Source organism: Rhinoderma darwinii, chromosome 2, assembly GCF_050947455.1.
Source record: "Rhinoderma darwinii isolate aRhiDar2 chromosome 2, aRhiDar2.hap1, whole genome shotgun sequence".
Taxonomy (NCBI): Eukaryota; Metazoa; Chordata; class Amphibia; order Anura; family Rhinodermatidae; genus Rhinoderma; species Rhinoderma darwinii.
The window spans coordinates 176,114,112-176,137,226 of NC_134688.1; the positions used below are offsets into that span (position 1 = coordinate 176,114,112).

The following is a 23,115-nucleotide window of genomic DNA, read 5'->3' on the forward strand; positions in this document are numbered from 1 at the left end:
TATCTGCAGTCATGGGTGTTCTTGCACCTGCATACATTTTGTATCATTTAGTTGGAATGTGCTGTTCAACTTTTTGTTGTGTTTATGTGATCCATATATGTGGGGTTAGTGACTGCCTCCACTTGTTGTTCTTGCACTCCTCCCATTCTGCCCTGGGTGATTTTAATCAGTTCAATGCTGGATCCTACCATCCCCAGGTATATATGTAGGCTTAGTCCCAGTTCTGGGTGTATGTGCAGCGTAGGTTCCCACCTTACAGAGGTCGCCTTGTCGTGGCAGGTGGGCTAACACTTTTTGATCAAAATGTGCACTAAGAACCTCCCTATTTGTAAGTAGATTTAGCTTTAGTGCATATTTATTTATATTTAGTGGTTTAGGTGGCATTAGTGTCGCAGGGTGCTGTCACCATTCTATGTTTGCTATATATATATATATATATATATATATATACATACACACAAAGGATGTACCAAATGTTGTGACTTTAAGGATACAGTGCATTCATTAGTACTGTTTTTGTTTTTTGTACATGTTGTACATTGCTGAAAGCAAACATATCACTTGGAGCAGTTTAACACATTTTATTCATTTAAGAATTGAATATATGGTAGATTTCAGGAAAAAAAAATATGTCATGGAGATAGACCTCTTGCAAATTGGGACATCCATTAGAAGCCAGAATAAAAGTAAGATAGTGACTGCTAGATAAATAAAGAAGCCCTATGATCCTTTTCAGTCAATGAGTCGTGATGAGTGATGCACTGAATGGCACACAGAGAGTTTTCTTATTATTTTAAATTTTAGCTGCTATAATTTCATTTTCTAAGTCCTATTTAGGAACAAATGGCCAGAAAAAGTGATAAAAATTCAAAATTTTAACGAGTACTTCGATTCCGACTGTTTAACCCCTCAGATTCCATGGTCAATAGCAACTACGGCATCTGAGAGGTCTTTTATATATATATTAAAAAAGTCCAAGTAAAAAAAAAACATTTTCCTATTTTTCACAGAAATAATGTAAACAATAAAAAGCAACATAATTAGTATCGCCATTAAATATCATGGTATTTAACAAAAAAAAAAGTCAAAATGGCAGATTTGCTGTTTTTTGGTCACCTTGCTTCCCCAATAAAATGGAATAAAAAGTGATCAAAATGTCATATGTACCCCAAAAAAAAAAAAAGTTATGGGTTTCGAAATATGGCAGCACAAAACAAATTTATTTTGAACAAATTGTATAACATAAAAAAAATCTATAAACATTTGGTGTCGCTGCACTGGTACTGACCCAGAGAATAAAGTAACATGCACTTGTTACTACACAGTGAACGCAATAAAAATGAAATGAGAAAAAAAAAACACTGGCAGAATAACACTGTTATTTTTCGATTCCAGCCCACAGAATATTTTTTAAAATATTCTCAGTACAATAAATGGCACAATATATGGTAACTTTAAAAAAATAAGCTCTGTTATGGCAACATATGTCAATGAAAAAATATAAACTGGGAATTCAGGGGGGCGGTGAAGAAACAACAATTGTATGTGTCCTTAAGGAGTTAATGCACTTGACTCCCATGCAAAATGCTTTTTTGTCACATAGGATGTCTTATACTGGTGCATGTGGGTTCGGAGAGGAGTGCACTTTTTTGGGTGTGGGGAATTTCTTTTAAATATATTTTATTGCTTTATTTTTTTATTGTATTTATTTATTTCTACTTATTTATTATTTGACAATTTATTATGTTTGCTTATTTTACCAGTTAATTATTTTTTTTACTATGGGGGCCCCGGTCAGCAAGGAACACATGATCTGTGTGTTCCTTGCTATCCCCATATATAGATCATTGATAACAGTGATCTATTGCTAACAGCCCATTAGAACACTGTTATCAGTGATCTATATACATACTGAAAAAAGAGAGATCACGTATTCTCTGCAGGCCTTCAAGTACCCCCTACACAGGAAATCTCTGTGACATCATTTCCCTGTTACAGTACAAGATTCCAATCCACTTTATGGCACTGCATGCAAGGAGCCCGCAGTGCCATCATATACACCATATAGCCGTTAATTTAGATGATGTGGGAAGGGGTATAAGAGCATGTGAGAAGAATAAATTACATTGAAAACTCTCTAGAACAGCGGTCCCCAACCTTTTTTGCACCGAGGACCAGTTTGATGCAACAAAATTTTTCCGGGGAACGGACAGGGCGGGGCAGGGGTGGGGTTAAGGTCAGTTCACACATTGCGTAAATACGGCATATACCTGTATTATAATACCTGTATTATGCTCTGGAAAATCCGTAGCATAATACAGTAGCAGCAAAGTGGATGAGATAAAACAAGTGACATCCCCACGCTACATAAATATTGAGCAGAAAAAAATGCTCAGAAATGGACCTACGATGCAGAATTTTATTCCACATCATGTCAATGGTATTTGCGTAAACGCTGCTTATTTGTTGCGGGATTTCCCCATTGAATTCAATGGGGAGGTAATACCCACAACAAATAGCAGCAGGAGCATAGCTAAAGACTCATGGGCCCTAGTGCAAGAATTCAGCTTGGGCCCCCCTACCCCTCCCCAACACCACCAGGCCCCTGCCCACTTCTATGTCCAGCCGCCTTGCCCAACATTCTCCATGGATGCCCCCACAGTATAATTCCCCCCACAGCTGCCTCCACGGTATAATTCCCCCACACAGTATAATGGCCCCATATCTGCCTCCATGGTATAATGCCCCCACACAGTATAATGCCCCATAGTATAATGCTCCCCATAGCTGCCCCATACAATATAATGCTCCCCATAGCTTCCCCCACACAGTATAATGCACCCATAACTGCCCCCACAGTATAATGCTCCCATAGCTGCCCCCACAGTATAATTCCCCATACAGTATAATGCTCCCCATACAGTATAATGCCCCCATACAGTATATTGCCACGCTTAGCTGCCCCATACAGCAAAATGCTCCTATAGCTGCCACCATATCGGCCGCCCCCCCATACCCAGTATAATGCCCCCATTTGTGCCTAATAAAAAACAATAACATAATTACTTACCTATTCCCGTTCCCATGACGGGTGGAGGATCCTTCTCCTCCGGTCTGTGCTGTGAGTGACTCGGCGCAGACAGGCGCGATGACGTCACTGCAGAGTGAATGCTGGGGCAAGGGGCCATCACTCCTTGCTCTAGCATTCAATTCAACTGTATCTGCATCCTAAGGATGCAGATGCAGTTGGAACTGGGACCAGCGGCGGTCCCATGGGATGAAACATCATCCCAGGAGGCCGGCCTGGATGACATTAGAAGGCTGGCCTCCTGGGATGACATTCCAGCCCATGTGACCGCTGCTGCAGCCACTGCAGCCACTGCAGCCACTGCAGCGGTCTCCTGGGATGAAACGTCATCCCAGGAGGCCGGCCTGCTAGCAGGCTGGCTAAATGTTCAGCAGCTTTCCGCAGCGGACACTTTGAGCAAAAAACTGCACCACAGTTTGGTGCGGTTTTTCGCCCGAAATTCCCTGAGGCCACCGGGGCTGATACCAGATACCACAGCCCGGTACAAAATTATCCGTGGCCCGGTATTGGTCCGCAGCCCGGTATTTGGGGATCACTGCAGAACACCAGCCCTTTATCCAGACTAGATTGAGTGTAAAAGATTTCTGTCCCTTCATATGCTATGCACACTTGCCGTCTTCTTTGAAAGGAACACTCTTTAAAAGACCATGTTTTAATGCAATATTGGGTGCTCATTTCAAAGAGGCTTCACTGTATATTCAAATACATTATACATGTATTTAGCAAGTTCAAATTTATACTTTTTTCTTATCCTTTTTTCTTTCATCTTTTACTAAAGATGAGGGATTGAGTTTGGTTTAAACCAACATCCCGATCTAAGCCAGGAGTTGTATGCTAATGCTGGAAGTATTGCAGAGTACAAACTGCTGTAAATGGCTGAGAGTCAGTGGGGAAGGGGAGATCTATAACATCCAGTCCCTTTGTTCCTGCTATTACTGCTCTTGCTTCTAGGTATTCTGGGGCAATGCGGCTGTCACAGTTACTGTTGGTATGTGACTTTCACTGTTACTAGTGGTCCGTGGCTGTTACTGGGGGTCCTGTGGCTTTAGCTTATATGGCAGTCTCTGTGCTGTCACTATTATGAAGATATCTTGGCATTAAGATCATTGCCATTAAGACCAGCAAGAACTGTTATATTCCGTGCAAATAGACAGAAAAAAAACAATTTCTTCAAGGTTGGAATAGCTCCATACATACGGCATATAACGGAGACTGTACACACTGCAATAACAGCATGTATGAGTAGGATATAGACCTTCTCTCATGCTATTAAACGAATAATTTTTTTTCTTATACTTTTTAGTTTATTAGTGTGAGAGTGGGAAGTTCCACTCTCACACCTGTTGTAAGAAGCCAAAGTTACTTGAGAGAAGGTGGAATAGTGCCTTATCTAAGGGCCCAAAAAATTTGTATATATATTTCTACTTCTATAATATATTTCTTAATACACATTTAAACATAGTTGTTGTTAGACTTCGTTCACATCTGCGTTGTGGCATCCGTTTTAGCGGATCCATTGAAATAAATTAAAGAAAACGGACAGACTGACGGATGCCAGACTGAATGCAATGCATTTATTTTTTATGGATCACTGGATCTGTCAAAAAAACAGACTCTTTTCTTTCCATTTGTGTCAGTTTGCCATCAGTTATATTCAGTTTTTAATGGATCCGTTTTTATCTTTGCATCTTTCTTGCTTTCGTTTTTAGTCTGCGCATGTGCAGAAAAAAATAATCAGTTATTACGTAATGCATAACTGATACAAACGGATGGCATATCAGTTTGTATCTGTCATCCATTGACTTCAATATTTTAAAAAAAATGGAAAGGTTTTTTCCGCCAGGTTTCCGTCATTTTTGACGGAAACAATAGCGCAGCAGAGTACGCTATTGCTTGAGTTAAAAAAATGGAAACCTGAAGGAACTGAGCCTAACTGAGCACAACTGATGCAAAAACAAAACCTCAATGTTTTTTTATACTGAAACGTTTACTTTACTTCCGTTCTTGTGGTCCTCTGACGGACCCGCTAGAACGGAAGGCACAACGCAGATGTGAACACAACCTTAACAAGCAATTGTTCAGTTAGGGAAATCATTTAAGGGTAACTAAATGTACAACAAACTTCTTACATGTCATAGTGACATGTCAGAAGTTTTGATCAGTGGGGGTCCGAGCACTGAGATCCCCACCAATTGCTAAAACGAAGCAGCAGAAGCACTCGTGTTAGCACTGAGCCGCTTCGTTTCTGTTCGGTTTTTCTCAGAAAGCCGATGTAGAGGTGTATGGGCCCATAGACTGTCTATTGAGCCCCTACACCGCTACATCGGCTTTTCAAGAAAAGCTGAATAGAAATGAAGCGGCTCAGCTCTCACACAAGTTCTTCTGCCGCTTCGTTTTAGCGATTGGTGGGGGTCTTAGTGCTCGGACCCCCATCGATCAAGACTTCTGATATGTCACTATGGCATGTCAGAAGTTTATTGAACGTTTACTTACCCTTTAAGATCACATTACTTCTGTTTACACATAACAACTTATTCAGGAAATATCATAAAACAGGGCCACTGATCAAATGAACATTTATGTCAGCATGATAAATTTTTCTAAATTATAAACTTCTCTTCTCATCTTCTAGAGCAAATTATTGTTATGAGAAGTTTTTGTGCTGAAATTTGAGCTCATAGAAGTATTTGGATATTGAATTCGGAGTTGTTAACAGGACACAAGCAGAAATAGATAAAGAAAGGTGGCAATTACTTTTTTCTTTTACTGTTATTTATTTTTACTGTTATTTCTCATTATGAAAATACTGTATGATAAGCTGGTTATAAGGGAAGCATAGTCACATGTTAGTATTCAACATATGTGAATAATTTTGTCATAAAACACTTTCTATCAGAGTGCTAATGATATAACTTCACGTCAGTGATTGTGCCATAATTTCAATGTCACAGCCCTTATTTTTATCTATGTCTCTAATTGCTCTGCCATTATTGTATGGTATTTAGGTTGCCCCTTCTATTTTACTTTATACATGACACTTATTTTGGAATGCATTACAAAATGAACAGAAGAAGAAAAATATATATATTTTTGAAGATTTTAACGATATGAATCTTAAAGATGTTTGACTGTATTTTTATCTGCTGTCACCATAAGCAGAGTGACAAAATATAAGTTAGAATGCCAGAGCTCTTCCCCGGATCTATTCATTGTTTCAAGGTGAAACATGCAATGGGGACATTAAATGTTATGTTACCTATGCTTTTGTACTGTGAAAGCATTCCATATTCTTCTCCACCAGCACACTTATCCTTGACAGTACAAGTATGGTATTTTGATAAAACAAATTAATCTTGTGTCCTTCTCTTTTCGTTATTCATCACCTTAGTCACCAAATACACACCCACAAACAGTAGCAAGTATACATAAGCAGGATAACCTTTAATTTCTAACCACTAAGTCTAAGGACTTAGAAGGACTTTGATAAAATTGTTAACAGAACACTACCTACAATCGGTAGGAATTAGTGCTTCAGTCTAGTATTTTTCATGCCTCCCAACATATAAGATGGTCCAAAAAGAACACACAACCTACATTGTGTGAAAGATCAACTTTCATGAATATCATCAAGAGTTTTTCATTTATGGACTGCCACAAAATGTGCTGTATACACATATTTTATAAGTTCTATATAGCAATAAATCATGAGATAAATATTCAGTGGAGAAGCCTATACACAGCTAATATTTATGAAACAGAGGCTTTTTAAAGAGGGCACTAAGAATGCCCCTCCTAAAGAGTGAGACATAGATGGTATGGTGTTTGTAACTGAAGCCTTTGAATTATACAGAGTAATCTTCAATTTCTAGTCCTTAAATCTGTATATTATAAGACATTTACTTTGACTTAAATGGTATGTATACCCTTGAACACCACTTTACAATTAACATATAGAACTATTCTACATAAAAAGTAACATTGTCAAAACATTGTGTTTCATATTTTGTATGAGTCCTGAGTTAAAGTCCATGTTATAGCCAAGAGCTGCATTCCAATTTCTACTGGTTGCCAATGGAAACAGTCAACAAGCTTGCCATCAGATACATCTCTAAAAGCAGAGCTGAGTTCCTATAATGCAATAGAACAGGTTTTTTTTTTCTACATCAGATTGCTGTACTGTGCCTGGTGTAAAGACTAAACATCCCAGAGTGCAAAGCACAACAGCAATCTATGTGTAAACATTAAGCCAGCAAGACAAATCTCTGATCTCTATAGAATTGTGAGTGCACTTCTGGAGTATAATATAGGCTTAAACCCAGAATCAGTACAAGGAAAGAAAAAAAAAGTTACTCAACGTTTAATGTATGTTCAGTAATAAGTGCAATATACCCTGCAGCAGAAATTAGAGTAGTCATGGAGTTTCAGCAGGTGATATTGATATGATTTTATTTGATGTAAACATTAAGCACTCTACCGTAATTTTCATCCGTGGTTACGAATCAGTAATTATCGATGAAATTGCAGACCCATTCATTTCTATAGGCCACGGACACCTTTCCGTATATTTACGAATGTGTATCTCGGCTGTTGAAATGAGCCACAAAATATAGAACATGTCCTAATCTTGTCTGCAATTGCGGCCCAGACTCCCCATAGAAGTCTATGGGCGCCCTCAAAAGTGCGGGCAGCTACGGATGTGCATCCGTAGCCGTCTGTAATTGCGGAAGCGTGGCTAGGGGATTACGCAAGGTGCAGGCCAAAGCCAGACGTCAGGTCAGCACACGACAATGATAACCATGTCTCTGACAAGAGTACAAATGGAGACCCTCATTGAAAATGTCCAAGACCACCAAAGGGTTTGCTCCCCCCTTCTTATATATATATATATATATATATATATATATATAGTCTCCATGGAACACCTGCTGAGACCAATATCGCAGGGCCGGAGCGGCGATGGAGGAGCAAAAAAGAAGCCTCACATGTATAAAGAACAACTCCGGTTCCTAAGCGATGTCACGGAGATTGGCCTGTATGTAATCACTGTTTAATTATTTTTAATTTTTTTTCATTTGCTATGTCCTACATATACCTGTCACACAATCTGATGTTAGTAGGTGTGTAGCTAGGGCTAATTTGGACACATGGGGATAAGCTATATCCCACAGATACCTGTTGGACATAGCATACCACCATCCGTCACACAATTTGATGCTGCTAGGTGTGTAGCTTGGGCTAATTTGGACACATGGGGCTATGCTATATCCCACAGATACCTGTGGGATACCTGTGGGACATAGCATACCTCCATCTGTCACACAATTTGATGTTACTATGTGTGTAGCTAGGGCTAGTTGTCTTTATTTTGGAGTAGTTATTGCATATTTGACCACGCTTTTTTATTTTTTTCTGTTTTCAATCCTAGCACATGCGACAGTCTTCCAGACTGCCCCAACCTGTGGCAGTGGAGAAAAAAGGCCAAGATGACCCTCCGATATACCTACAAACGCCCAGACCAAGACAGCGAAAACAAAGACTTCCTCAGGTAGATACAAGGGCAATGATTGATGATCAAGTGCTGGCCCATCTTACCCAAGTAATGAGGAGACTGTAGAGGACATGTTTGGTAAATCAGTCGCCATGCATTTGAGGCAAGTGCCCCGCAACAGGCTAATCTGGTGTGACGGCCATTCTTGGGTCCTGGAGGTGTTTGCCTCCAGTCTTGCTCTGGTGGAACTCTTTAATGCCATAGAGTTCCATCGGAGCAGGCTTGGTGAGCAAATTATTAACTGTAAAGTGGTGTTCAAGGGTAGATGCCATTTAAGTCAAAGTAAATGTCTTATAATATACAGATTTAAGGACTACAAATTGAAGATTACTGTCTAATTCAAAGGCTTTCAGTTACAAACACCATATAATCTATGTGTCACTCTTTAGGAGGGGCATTCCTAGTGCCCTTTTAATCTTAAAAAGCCTCTGTTTTATAAATCTTAGCTGGTATATTGGCTTTTCCACTGAATATTTATCTCATGATTTATTGCTATATAGAACTTATAAAATATGTGTATACAGCACATTTTGTGGCAATCTATAAATGAAAAACTGTTGATTATATTCATGAAAGTTGATATTTCACACACCAACCCCCATTGCAACTCCACCACCACCAGCGAGGACACCACAGTATAGGAGTTATCACTCTTCCCAGCCCCTGTACTCCCAGGATAGGGGCATGTATCACACCCCCAGCCAGTCTTACTCCGGTGGCCGGTACACGTACCCACACTCCGGTCAAGAGCAGGGAGGGGGACCATAATGGCGACAAAGTGCAATGTCACAAGACTTTTTAGAATTGTCATTTTTTTGTTTTTGTATGTATCATTTACAGTGTTACTTTTATATACTTAAAAAAAAAGAAAAGAAAAACATGTTGTTAAAGAAAACTACAAAAAGTTTGAACAGGTATCATTGTCTTTTGTTGTTCTGATGTGAATAAATAGGTACATGTTCTGTATGTAGAATGTATGGCAATATGTGCTGTATGTAGAATGTATGGGTATGTGTGCTGTATATGGAATGTATGGGTACGTGTGCTGTATGTAGAATGTATGGCTATGTGTGATGTATATTTAATGTATGGGTACATGTGCTGTATGTAGAATGTATGGGTACGTGTGTTGTATGTGGAATGTATGGTTATGTGTGCTGTATATGAAATGTATGGGCATGTGTGCTTGTGTGCTGTATGTGGAATGTATGGGTAGGTGTGCTTTATATGGAATGAATGGGTACGTGTGCTGTATGTAGAATGTTTGGGTACATGTGCTATATGTGGAATGTATGGGCACGTGTGCTGCATGTAGAATGTATGGCTACGTGTGCTGCATATGGAATGTATGGGTACGTGTGCTGTATGTAGAATTTATGGGTACGTGTGTTGTATGTATGGTTATTTGTGCTGTATATGAAATGTATGGGTACGTGTGCTGTATGTAGAATGTATGGGTATGTGTGATGTATGGAATGTATGGGTACGTGTGCTGTATGGGGAATTTATGTACGTGTGCTGTATATGGAATGTCTGGGTACGTGTGCTTATGTAGAATGTATGGGTACGTGTGCTGTATGTGGAATGTATGCCTATGTGTGCTGTATATGTAATGTATGGGTACGTGTGCTGTATGTGGAATTTATGGGTATGTGTGCTGTATATGTAATGTTTGGGTATGTGTGCTGTATGTGGAATGTATAGAGACGTGTGCTGTATGTGGAATGTATGGGTACGTGTGCTGTATGTGGAATGTATGGGAATGTGTACTGTATGTGGAATGTATGCAGACATGAATAATAACACACTACACAGAACAAAAGAAAAACATTTTTTTTTCAGCCTTTCAATTTTTGGAGTCCTTGCATCTTCTTTGTTCATCTCTTGTTTTGCAAAGTTTCTTTTATGTCTTCTTGCAGGTATCATTTTGATCCAATTTTTTTTTCTTTCACTAAACTTAGACTAAAATGCACATAAATAATGAGGTATTAGTTTTCTATTTCTGAACACAATACCTCTATAAAAAAAAAAATTAAACATTTTTTTAAAGTGAAAAATGGTAAAGAAAAAAAAAGTGGAAAAATGTAAAATATAAAAATAAATTAAAAAAAATACATATAAAAAAAGGGCAAAATAGAGGCATTCCTGCAGAAATACATAAGCTTGCAACCCACGTCAAGGTCCTCATTCTCTTGCGTGTCCCTAACTAATAACTAAAACCAGGAACAACTATATAGCTAAGAAAAGCAACAGTCCAGAACCAACACAGGAAAGAGAACAGTCCAAATCAGAAAATCTACCGCTTTGGATTGCATCCGTCTGCCAAAGAACCGCCCCAGCAGTGGACACAAAGTAGTCCGCATAGAATTCCCAGATCAATAGTCCAGCTGCACCAGCTTTTTCATGCAGGGTGTTGTCCACAGGGATGGTATAATTCGCCATGAACTGCTCCAGGTTACTGTCAAGTACAGACTCATGAATCCGGCAGAAGTAGTGTAGGATGACACTGGCTTGGATAACCAGCATCACATTCTGCTGATCCATTTGAAGAGGGGTCTGGAATACACACCACTTGCTGCTCAGAATCCCAAAGGCACACTCCACATACCACCTCTGACAAGTGATCCGGCAGTTAAGAATATACTTTCATTTCATTTCATTCACCGGGGGAATGTCCGCAACACATGGGGGAAAATGACAAGTGGCACTGGAGGTCCAAAAGATCCAGGCAGTTGTCTCAAGTCTAGAAGGGCGAGCTGGTTGGACTGGAACCGTTCACCCACTCTGGAAGCTGTGAAACTTGTCGGGGTTCTACCACAGGTCAGCATAGAGGGTGTGGAAATGCCCCTATCTCGGCCGTTTCGAAACAATGGGGTGAACCTCGTGCATCCTCTTCGATTATTCTACCAGCATATCTTGCTGATCGCTGAGAGGCGAGCTAATCTAGAAGAGCATGAATCACAAATGTGTAGGGCATCCTATATCCTAGGAAAAGAAACGCCAGAAACCAAAGCTATATCAGCAGAGAAATTCAACAGAACTCTCACAGAGCACAAATGCCAGAGAAAATGACACCAGAGCAATCATGTGACCTTTTCAAGGGGTTGGAACATGTTGGTGACATCATTTGCAGCCTCCATTTTTTTGCGGATCCGTAAATGCGAATGCACTATGGACCGTATTTGCGGACACTGTCTCGTATATGTGGATCACTTGTGGATGACTACAGATCCGTATTTGCGGACAGTTAAAAACCCTTATGGTCGGGTGCGTGAGGCCTAAGCATTTTGGTGGATTATAGTTAAAATGTAAGCTTCAGTTGTTAGCTCTATAATAGCTTTATGTTTGTTGCTATAAAATGTTACACATTGGCGTAATGTTAGAGGTTAATATTTGTAAAGTAATGCTTACTTTTATCATGCATATTTTCTTTATTGTTAAAAGTTGCTACTAATTTGTCACGTTATATAGTCACACCAATTTTTAAAAATTCCTTCATAACATTTCTGTCAATACAACATGACATGTATTTTACTAGAATATTTTACCCATAAGACATTATTTAATTTGCGAGTTATAACTCCCTCGTTTTGCTGCGCTCTTATAGACTATCCCTTATGGAAATTCGAAAAATGCCCTGATTAAACTGTACAGATCATTCCAACCACCTCTAGCCAAATTCTGTGCAAATTATGTTCAAATTATGGGTGTGATTTTTCTTAAATACCATTGAGCACATTAATTGCATGGTGTAGACTGTCTAAAAAGTACAATTGGTGTTGTGAACGATCACATTTCAACTCGGGTTGCATAATGTGCCAACATACTGTAACTATATTGGAAAGAAACTAATTCTTTTAAATTTCTAACATAAATAATATATTACACAAAATTAAGTAGCTTGAGCAAATGATTCACAAAATAGATATTTGTAAAGATTTTATTAAACACTCTATAACTTGATATAATAAATACAATCATTTTGATAAAGCATCTACAAATACAGTATCCTGACGGTATTTGAGAGATTTGTATTACTTTCGTTTAACCACTTGTACTCAGAGTGTGTGGTTTCCTCTCAAAGTTCAAATACAATCTGATATTCCTATGAAATTGGCTCTAGAACGGGGGGATACTTAAAGAGGCTCTGTCACCACATTATAAGTGTCCTGTCTCCTACATAAGGAGATGGGCGCTGTAATGTAGGTGACAGTAATGCTTTTTATTTTTAAAAAAACGATCTTTTTTCACAACGTTAGGAGCGATTTTGGTTTATGCTAATGAGCTTTCTTAATGCCCAAGTGTGCGTACTTTTACTTTCGACCAAGTGGGCGTTGTACAGAGGAGTGCATGACGCTGACCAATCGGCATCATGCACTCCTCTCCATTCATTTACACTGCACTAGCGATATAGATATATCGCTATGTGCAGCCTCATACACAAACCCTAACATTACTACAGTGTCCTGATAATGAATACACATGAAATCCAGCCTGGACGTCATGTGTACTCAGAATCCTGACACTTCGGAATCTTTTCTGTGAGATTTACAGCAACGGATACGAAATATCGTTTACCTCGTAATCTCGCGAGATTTCGTATCCGTTGCTGGAATCTCACAGAAAAGATTCAGAAGTGTTAGGAATCTGAGTACACATGACGTCCAGGCTGGATGATCATGTGTATTCATTATCAGGACACTGTAGTAATGTTAGGGCTTGTGTATGAGGCTGCACATAGTGATATAACTATATCGCTAGTGCAGTGTAAATGAATGGAGAGAAGTGCATGATGCCGATTGGTCAGCGTCATGCACTCCTCTGTACAACGCCCACTTGGTCGAAAGTAAAAATACGCCCACTTGGGCATTTAGAAAGCTCATTAGCATAAACTAAAATCGCTCCTAACGTTGTGAAAAAAGATCGTTTTTTTAAATAAAAAGCATTACTGTCACCTACATTACAGCGCCCATCTCCTTATGTAGGAGATAGGGCACTTATAATGTGGTGACAGAGCCTCTTTAAGATTGGAACATTATATTTGGAACTCTATGAAGGACAAGATATAATGTGAGTGTATTAGCTCTACAGCACTGTGGCATGGGTTGGTGCTATAAATAAATAAGAAATAATCCATAAGATCATTCTTCGTGTTTGTAACCGACATATGATTCAAAATGGTTGTCTGAAGATAGGCAACCTATTAAAAGATCAGTAGGCATTCATTTACTTGAGATTATATAGTTTTTTTTAGTCAAGCAACATATTTAATTCATTGCCATATCTAAATGAACAGTGCATAAACCTCCTTTTTACATGCCTAAAAGGCAATTGTATAGTTTCTATGTCTTTGAAAAGGAACATGATGAAACAATAAGCATTTGAGGTAATTGCTAGATTAGATGATATACTACCATAAAATGGCATAATTAGATAATGTATAATAACATACAGTTGGTCAGTAACCAATCACAGATCTCTGGAACATCTGCCTGTAAATGTGGTACGTGCAGTAAATCTTTAACTAATGTATGACTGCTATGTAAACCCAAAGCTTGCATAAATCAGGGAAAATTATAACATATGTTATCATGCAATCATCACAAGGCTCAATATTAATAAATACATATTATTATTTTACTGAGGGTAAATAACTCATAGACCTGTACCTTCTCGCATAAAAAAAAAACTTCTTGACCCTGGTTATTATGGCTTATTCAGTTCTCAGTGAGATGTTCATATACCAGTTCAACTTTGCTGAAGACAACTAGAATATTCAACACTGGGCTGTGTGAAGAAAATAACAGCATCTACTACATAGAGCAGAAGATAGCTCTTATGATAGCTACAATTTTGGAATCATTTTACTACTTTTACATTAATAATACTAACACATGTTTAAGTCTAAGCTTGCTACTGTAGCTTAAGTAAGTTGCTCTGGTAATAACATTATATTTGCAAATTGCTATTTCAACAATTAGTTAATAATCTAAGCAAACTAGTAAAAGAAATGTAACTACTATACAAGTTATACCTTCAGCTATAGAAAACTTTTGACATGTCATAGAGATATGTCTTGACTTCACTCCTTTGTTCTTGGGCTGGGGGGGTCACAGCACACAGACCCTGTTGATAGAAAATTCTCACATCTCTGTCATGTCAGAATTGTTCTCTCACTGGATATACACTTTAAGGGGGAATTCAATTTTTATTTACCGTATTTTTCGGACTATAAGACGCACCTGACCATAAGACGCACCCAGGTTTTAGACAACAGAAAATAGGAAAAAAAATAGTTGTTAAAAAATAATTTATTCTGTTTCACCACATTCTTTTTTTTATATTTTTTTTTATCGATTGAGCGGTGTGAGGGCTTATTTTTTACATTGTGCTTGGGGAAAATGGGAAAAGGTTGGTTTTTTTTTACACTCCTAAAAATGTATCTAACATTTTTTTTTACTATTAGTTCCCCTAGGGGACTTGAACCAGCGGGCACTTTGTTACATGTGGAGTTACTGAACAGCGTAACTACGCCGTTTCCCTAACTCCCATAGTAGTGAATGGCAGTTACTACTGTTCATTTCTATGGGAGTTACGAAAACAGCGTAGCTCAGCGAGTTACGCTGTTTCAGTAACTCCACATGTAATCAAGTGGCCGGGAGAGCACAGAAAGCTAGAACAGAGTTTAAGGGGCCCTGTTCTAGAGATAAGTGCGGGTCACAGAGGTGGGACCTGCATCTATCTGCATCTATCTGACATTTATGGCATATCCTTTGGATATGTCATAAATGTCCTTCATAGAAAACCCCTATAAATGCCACAGTCGGTATTGACCACGGCATTTAACTAGTTAAAGGGGTTTGCCATAAAAAACATGTATCCCCTATGCACAGAATAGGGGCTACATGTGAGATCGCTGGGGGTCTGACTGCTGGGACCCCCTGCAATAAGGAGAACAGGGGAGCGAAAGTCACCCAGAGCGCTACATGAGAAGCCTGGACTTACGGGTTCTGTGTCCGTCTTATCTGTTCTGCAGCTCCATAGAGATCAATGGAGAGCCGCTCGCGCATGCACAGAAAAATGCCATTGACCTCTATGAAGCTGCCGGACACAGAACGCGGAAGTCACAGCTTCTCATGCAGCGCTCTTGGTAACTTTCGGTCCCCGTTCTCCTTATCGATCACACATGTATACCCTATCCTGTGGATACAGGATACATGTGTTTTATGGCACAACTCCTTTAAACTGCCAGGAACAGCGAAATTGCTGTTCCTGGCCGTTATAGCAGCGTGTCAGAAGCTGACACCTGCAGTGTATGGAGCGGGCTCAGTGCGTGAGCTCGCTCCATACATCACCCCCCTTCAGCTCCATGATGTACCGGCAAGTCATGGGTCGGGAAGGGGTTAAGTAATTAAGCGGTCATGGCGCCTTGACTGCGGACTATAAGACGCAGGGACTTTTTAGCAAGATTTATTACGGTATCTTCTGATTGTCAATGATGTCAGAAGATATTAACAATGACGTCCATGAGCTTGTTCTTCCAGCATAAATATGCTACAGCTCAAAGTACCTCTTTAGTGCTGCAGTATTTTCTAACTCAGAATGTTTGACAATGTGATGGACTTAGTTATCTGTCCTAACCCCTTTTGATGCTGATTTGGGATTTCCAAAACTTTAAATCCTCTGCATTAAAAAATCTCAGGCTAGTATCAAAAGTTTTTGGCACATTACAGAACACTGCAGCTTCTTTTTTCTTGGATTTGGTGGTGGTCCCGGCTCATGTACCACTAACAGTATTATCTTTTGACATGTCACAATGGAAAGTTGAACTCACTTTAAAGGAAATATTGAACAACTTAATTAATTAAACACCTATTCTAGTTACAATGACTATTGCTATGAAGGTTATTAAATAAGAAAAAAATCTTATATTGAAAACCTGAAGCAATTCATATTACTCAGAGAAAAGTTTCAAGTTGTTTAATAATAGTTTAACAATTCAAATGATCCCCATCCCGACCACAGCTTTCAGAATGTAGCACTCTAGCTCACTGTATCCTTTGATTTACAGCAAAAAAACTATTATTTTAGAGGGTACTGACCAAGACGAGAATTATAAAACAACCAGTGAACACCAGAGAGATGACATAATAGTTTTTCTGATGTTTACATTTGTTTATAATTGTATATACATTTTAAATAAAAATAATTAGAAGTTTATTATAGAATTAGATTTGAAGTCCAGGATTCAAAATCACAATTACATTTTTATTTGGCTGGAAAAAGCAGTTGCAAGGCAAGCAATCTTGATTGGCATAGCTCCATTTTCTCCATCCAATATTTTGTCTTTATGAATATTTATTTCTAAATCAGTAAAAGAGGAACAAGCTAGAAGCCATTTCATCATTAATATAGTAGACAATCGGCACTGTGTTTATCATTGTCTATCTCTACAAAACATTGGCATTCTTCATGGAACTACTAAAACTGGTATTATCTTTCTCTTCTTCAAAATATTATTAATGCATGTATGAGCTGTTATACATTTGATGTCTAAAGAATTCTAGTATTTTGTATTCTGATATATTCGGATATATTAATCACTGCTGTAAGTAAAATAGATCCTTTTTATATGGTTTAAGATCTCTTTGTTTCTTGAATAAGGGCATAATGCTAGACCAAAATTATAACAGTTGTATTACAAAGTTTTTTGATATATCTGTCACTAGTTTCTTCCGGTTACAACACAGTAATACATTTTTAAATGGCACCATTAATAACAAAGAAGACCAAAATCCCCTGGCAGGAAATAATGCAAAATGTTTATTTTCCAAAATACCAGCACTTTCTGTGTTGGAATGATTTACATGCTGGTTACAGGCACTAACCAGAGGTGTTAATGGCCTCTGAAAATATCTGTGGTACCATGGGGTAGGACATATTTATAATTTAATGTAGCTATTGCTTTCATTGGGCAAGCCCAGACACCGGACAAAAGACTGGGTCACCTTGTACCTGGCGCTAGCAATGCTGCATCCACAATGCTGTGCTGTTTGGAGTATTACAGATATGGTTGTTCAGTACATGCTAAAGAGGAATTCTGGGGAAAAGAAGAATTCTTCATACACATTCTTACCTGAAATCATGAAATCTAAAGCCAGCGCTATTTCTTGAGTTTTTTTTTGTATAATAACATTTCTGCTGGGATTTGCCCCTGCCATTGCATAGCAACAGTCCAAACATTTATTGGATAACAACAGTAGAGCTCCTTCTTCTGTGTGATCTACCATATTTACGGAAAGATAAATCAATATAATTTGATTATATTCACTACTGTGATTGTTATTAAAATTTAGTAGCAAGATGTATTAATGAACAAATACTTGCCTTTCCCGCAATCCCCCACATTAAGCTATGAGATAGATTTCATTTTGATTCCCGAATGGACTAATCACTTTGTAAAAATGTCTCTATTTACTTCTATGGCAACATATGGACTTTCCCCCAATTGTTATGAAGAAATGTATTTATACATTTTAAATTAAATACTGTTTTTCTCTTTTTTTTTTTTTTTTTATAGTATTCACAACGAACGCAGTAATGAAACAAGAACTATCACAACTGTGAAGATTAGTTTTGCAGGAGTTTCAGGCAGGAAGCACCAACCATCCTTCCTCCCCTGTACTTCTTATGCAATTGTCTAAAATAATTGCATGTTTCCTCTCATCCAGGACTCATATAATTCACATAAGCAAGGGCAAAGAGTTTGGGGTGCTAATTTCTCCTACAGAGTAAGTTACACAATAAAAATAACGCCTTACTTTTGTTTAGTAGACTTCTTCACCCACATATGATTACTTCATAGAAGAAAAAGTGTTGACAGGTTAAGTTATTGAGGTTTATTTCGTAAAAACTCACATTCTGAGTCTCATAGACTTACATAGAGAAACTGGCTTCCGGTCTACACATAAGACGCTGTGTGAATCGGAAAGTCAGTTTACATGTCAAGTGACTGAACGGAGGAGCTGAACGGAGCCCATGGATTGAAAGATAGACACTCGGTGAGAAAATAAATATAATTGACATGCACAAGATGCCTATTACAAACGGGCACAGCAATAAAAATGTACATGGGAGTTGTTCTTTAATACAATCACACACAAAATATTACTTGTAAACAAAATAGTCTTGTAGACTGTGTGTCTCAAACTGATTGGACTATGTTTGAGGATTTGGCTAGTACTATACATGATTTTGTTGGCAGTGTTTTAAGTTATTAATGGCTTTATTTGAATGTATGTATTCCTGTCAAGAAGGTGTTTCCAAATCAGAAACCTTGTATAAGCCAAGATGTTAGGTGTGATTTTAGGGCTAGGTCAGTAGCCTTTGCTATGGGGGATGTTGATCTGTTGTGGAAGGCCCAATATGACTTTAGGAAATTTATTGTGAGGGCAAAGCAAAAATTTATGTGGTTAGGTTGCAGGATATGCTGATTAGCAATCCAGCAATCTTGAAGTTATGTGGAAAGTTTTGAAGCAAGTGACAGGGTGCAAAACGAAAGTGAATCTTTTAATGTCAGAAAATATAGGGTTAGCGGAGGCGGGGAGATTGACCACGATACTGATGGCAGATTGAGACCCCGAGCTCCTCTCTAAGGGCATGGCCCCACGTGGCGGTTTTCTTCCGCAACTGTCCGCATCAATGGCGCACAGAATCTGCGTTGCAGATTCTGTGGCGGATCTGCCCAAAATATGCAGTAAATTGATGCGGACTAGCTGCTGCGTATTGCGGTGAAAGTACTTCCCTTCTCTCTATCAGTGCAGGATAGAGAGAAGGGACAGCACTTTCCCTAGTGAAAGTAAAAGAATTTCATACTTACCAGCCGTTGTCTTGGTGACGCGTCCCTCTTTCGGCATCCAGCCCGACCTCCCTGGATGACGCGGCAGTCCATGTGACTGCTGCAGCCTGTGATTGGCTGCAGCCGTCACTTAGACTGAAACGTCATGCTGGGAAGCCGGACTGGAGAAAGAAGCAGGGAGTTCTCGGTAAGTAAAAACTTCTATTTTTTTTACAGATTGATGTATATTGTGATCGGTAGTCACTGTCCAGGGTGCTGAAACAGTTACAGCCGATCGTTTAACTCTTTCAGCACCCGGGACAGTAACTATTTACTGACGTCGCCTAGCAACGCTCCCATAATTACGGGTGCACACACATAGTCACCCGTAATTACAGGAGCCCCATTGACTTCCTCAGTCTGGCTGTAGACCTAGAAATACATAGGCCCAGCCAGAATGAAGAAATGTCATGTTAAAAAAGCAATACGCATCCGCAGCACACATAACATGTACATGACATCTGCGGACTTCATTGCGGAATTTAGAATCTCCATTGAATTCAATGGAGAACTTCCGCAATGAGTCCGCAACCAGTCCGCCACTGGTCCGCAACATCCATTGTATGCTGCGGACACCAAATTCCGCACCGCAGCCTATGCTCCGCAGCGGAATTTTCCGCCTCGTCTAAACGAAGCCTTCTAAAAAGAAGTGGAAGGCAATGGAGAAACGGGTTCGCTGCGGATTAACGCTGCGGAGTGTCCGCAGCGGAATTCCAGAGCAATTCCGCCACGTGGGGCTTTGCCCTTATAGTGCCGCAGATAGTTATTTACAGAGCCTTCCACAATGGTCAAGCCAAACAAAGATAAATGTTGTGATACACAAGTAAATCTTAAGCCCCCAAAACAACAGGGAGAACTGAATACATTTCTGCAGATAGACTGGCATATTCCCCCTTACATGTTTGGAAGATGGCACAAATCCATGCCACAGACACCGAGGCGGGTGAAGACTCCGACCAAGGCATGAAGGAAACAGACAGAAAACTTGCAGTAGCGGGACGATTCCCGGTCACCAAATCATTTTTGAAGTAGGCTCTTGCTCACACCAAGGGCCCCCTTATGCAATATACAATATGACGTAAAGCAGATAGGGAACAGAGAAGGCTCTGGAGACAGTGCAAAATAATTCACTGACATTTTTCTTCTCTGGCAGAGCAAACCACTCTCCAACAAAAGCATCTGAACCAGACCCTTCTCATCAAAGACAAGGAGAACAGAAGCCAACGTAAGATTATCCATGGCACCTGACTCCCTAAGAAATATAAGCCAAGAAATCTTTGCTTCTCATTTGGGCCAGGAAAGGGCCTCTCAAGTTGTTATTGAACGTGTTCACCGTGCATTGCCCCTCAGGCCAAAGTCAGATGAGTTACCGTTTGTCATATGTCTTCTGAGCTAGATAGGCACATCATTTTGTAAGTGGAAAAAGTGTGTTTTTCTTTTTTTTATTTGGGATTTTTATTTATTTATTATTAACTTTCTTAAACTTTTATTTTTTTTAGTCCCACTCGGGGACTTCACTATGTTTTTATAATACACTGCAATACTTCTGTATTACAGTGTATTATTGCCTGTCAGTGTAAAACTGACAGGCAGCTGTTAGGCCATGCTTAGCAAGCATTCACTAAAGGCAGACCTGGGGGTCATTGTTAGGCCCCCAGCTGCCATAAAATCTGCACACCCTCGATCTCATCGCGGGTGCAACGATGGGGTAAATGAGTGAGCCCCTCCCTTAAAAACTACTTAGATGTGGTGGGCGCTATTGAATGCTGCATCTGAGGGGTTAAACGGACGGGAGCTTTTACTCGTTCTGGCGGCGCTGTTTTATTCTGGTGCAGCACCGTAAAAAGGCTACTGCATCAGAATAAAGCCCGTTAGTGACGTCCGTTAAAACACATATGCGGTCACTAACAGGTTAAATAATGACATTCCTTTTACCCATATAGACACTCTTGCTGACTCAAAGAGGGTAAATATATTTTTGTCACAGGGAAAATAGCAAGCACTTACCCCTTGTAATCTATATGCCCCAAACCAAGGCCAAGCTACTTGGTCTCTTGCTATGTTACAAACTCTCACATTGTTTTATGAAGGTATTTTGATTGTCGTGGGGATTTAAATGTGACCCTAGACCCTCTCCTCAACTATCCCTTAGATCTACTGCGAAAATTCGGTGGGCAGAAGAAGATTTACATCTTATTGACTATAAGGGTATGTGCACACGACAACGCCAAATACGTCTGAAATTACGGAGCTGTTTTCAGGAGAAAACAACTCCAGAATTTCAGAAGTTTTTTTAAGCGCACGCGTTTTTCGCAGCGTCTTTTACGGACGTAATTGGAGCTGGTTTTCATTGGAGTCAATGAAAAACGGCTCCAAGTATGTCCCAAGAAGTGTCCTGCACTTCTTTGACACGGGAGTAATTTTACACGCCGTCTTTGACAGCGAAGCGTAAAATGACGGCTCGTCTACACAGAATATCGTAAGACCCATTGCAAGCAATGGGCAGATGTTTGCCGACTTATTGGAGCCGTCTTTTCAGGAGTAATTTGAGGCGTAAAACGCCTCCATTACGTCTGAAAAGAGGTCATGTGCATATACCCTTAGAGAATACAATGCTCTGATACAAAAAAAAAATCTTATTATTCCTTAGTACATTTCTCATACCAGAGGTTTGATTACTTATTTATTACCAGTGATATGCTCTCTAAGGGTCAGTTCACACAGAGTTTTTTGGTGCCGATTTTGACATCGAAACTGCCTCAGGATCAGTGCCAAAAAAAATCTGAAATCACCCCCCTCCCCCTTTGATTTCAGAATTCCTGAAGGAATTCTGGTGCATATTTTTCTGCTTGCATAAAACTCTGTGTGAACAAGGCCTAATGCTTCCAATGCCTCTATTAGACAGACAGCCACTTCAGATCATGCCCCATAGCAATAGACATGGTGATCGCTTCTCTGCTACAGAGACATTTTTTGTGGCGGACTAATAAAATCTTAATTGCGATATTGAGAGGTTGTCTTTCCTATCCCCAAAACTTACCGAGTTCTTCGCTGAAAATATCTTGCCTATCTCTACATGACTGTCCCTATAGTTTGGGAAACAAACAAAACTATGATCAGGAGGGAGGTTATTGCTCGAAGATCTTATTTGAAGAAGCTGCGAACCAAGGCAATAAGCGCTTTCCTACACCAGATCTCGCTGTATGAACGCAAAATTGTCTAAGGCCAGGAAGAGAACTCCTGTCTCTTAGAAACAAATTAAAGGAGACTCTTTATATTCAATCGGCTAAAACGTACCTATTTTGTAAACAAAATGTTTACGCTAATAGCAAAAAAGGTAGTAAATTAATGACATATTAAAATTACATTATTAAAAAAAAGTAAAAAAAAAAAGCAGTACAAACTTATGACTTTCACAGTAGACATAGCAGATGCATTCCAGGCCTATTATACCTCATTGTATTATTTACTGACCACTTCCTCTGGCTTGCCTAATGCAGATAGAACTGAAGCAATTTTTTTCTCCGCAACATCTACCTCAGATATCCTTCTCTGATAAAGAGGCCCTTCTCCACCCTTTTT

The 23,115-nt window shown here is 39.3% G+C and overlaps 1 long non-coding RNA gene across 1 annotated transcript; it reads left to right on the plus strand.

The window, feature by feature from the left end:
• Positions 1-5,726: 5,726 nt before the first annotated feature.
• Positions 5,727-18,383, plus strand: LOC142740870 (uncharacterized). Its single transcript, XR_012880899.1, has 3 exons — positions 5,727-5,831; positions 8,514-8,633; positions 18,217-18,383. It is a non-coding gene; the product is annotated as an uncharacterized LOC142740870 (long non-coding RNA).
• The last annotated feature ends 4,732 nt before the right edge of the window (positions 18,384-23,115 follow it).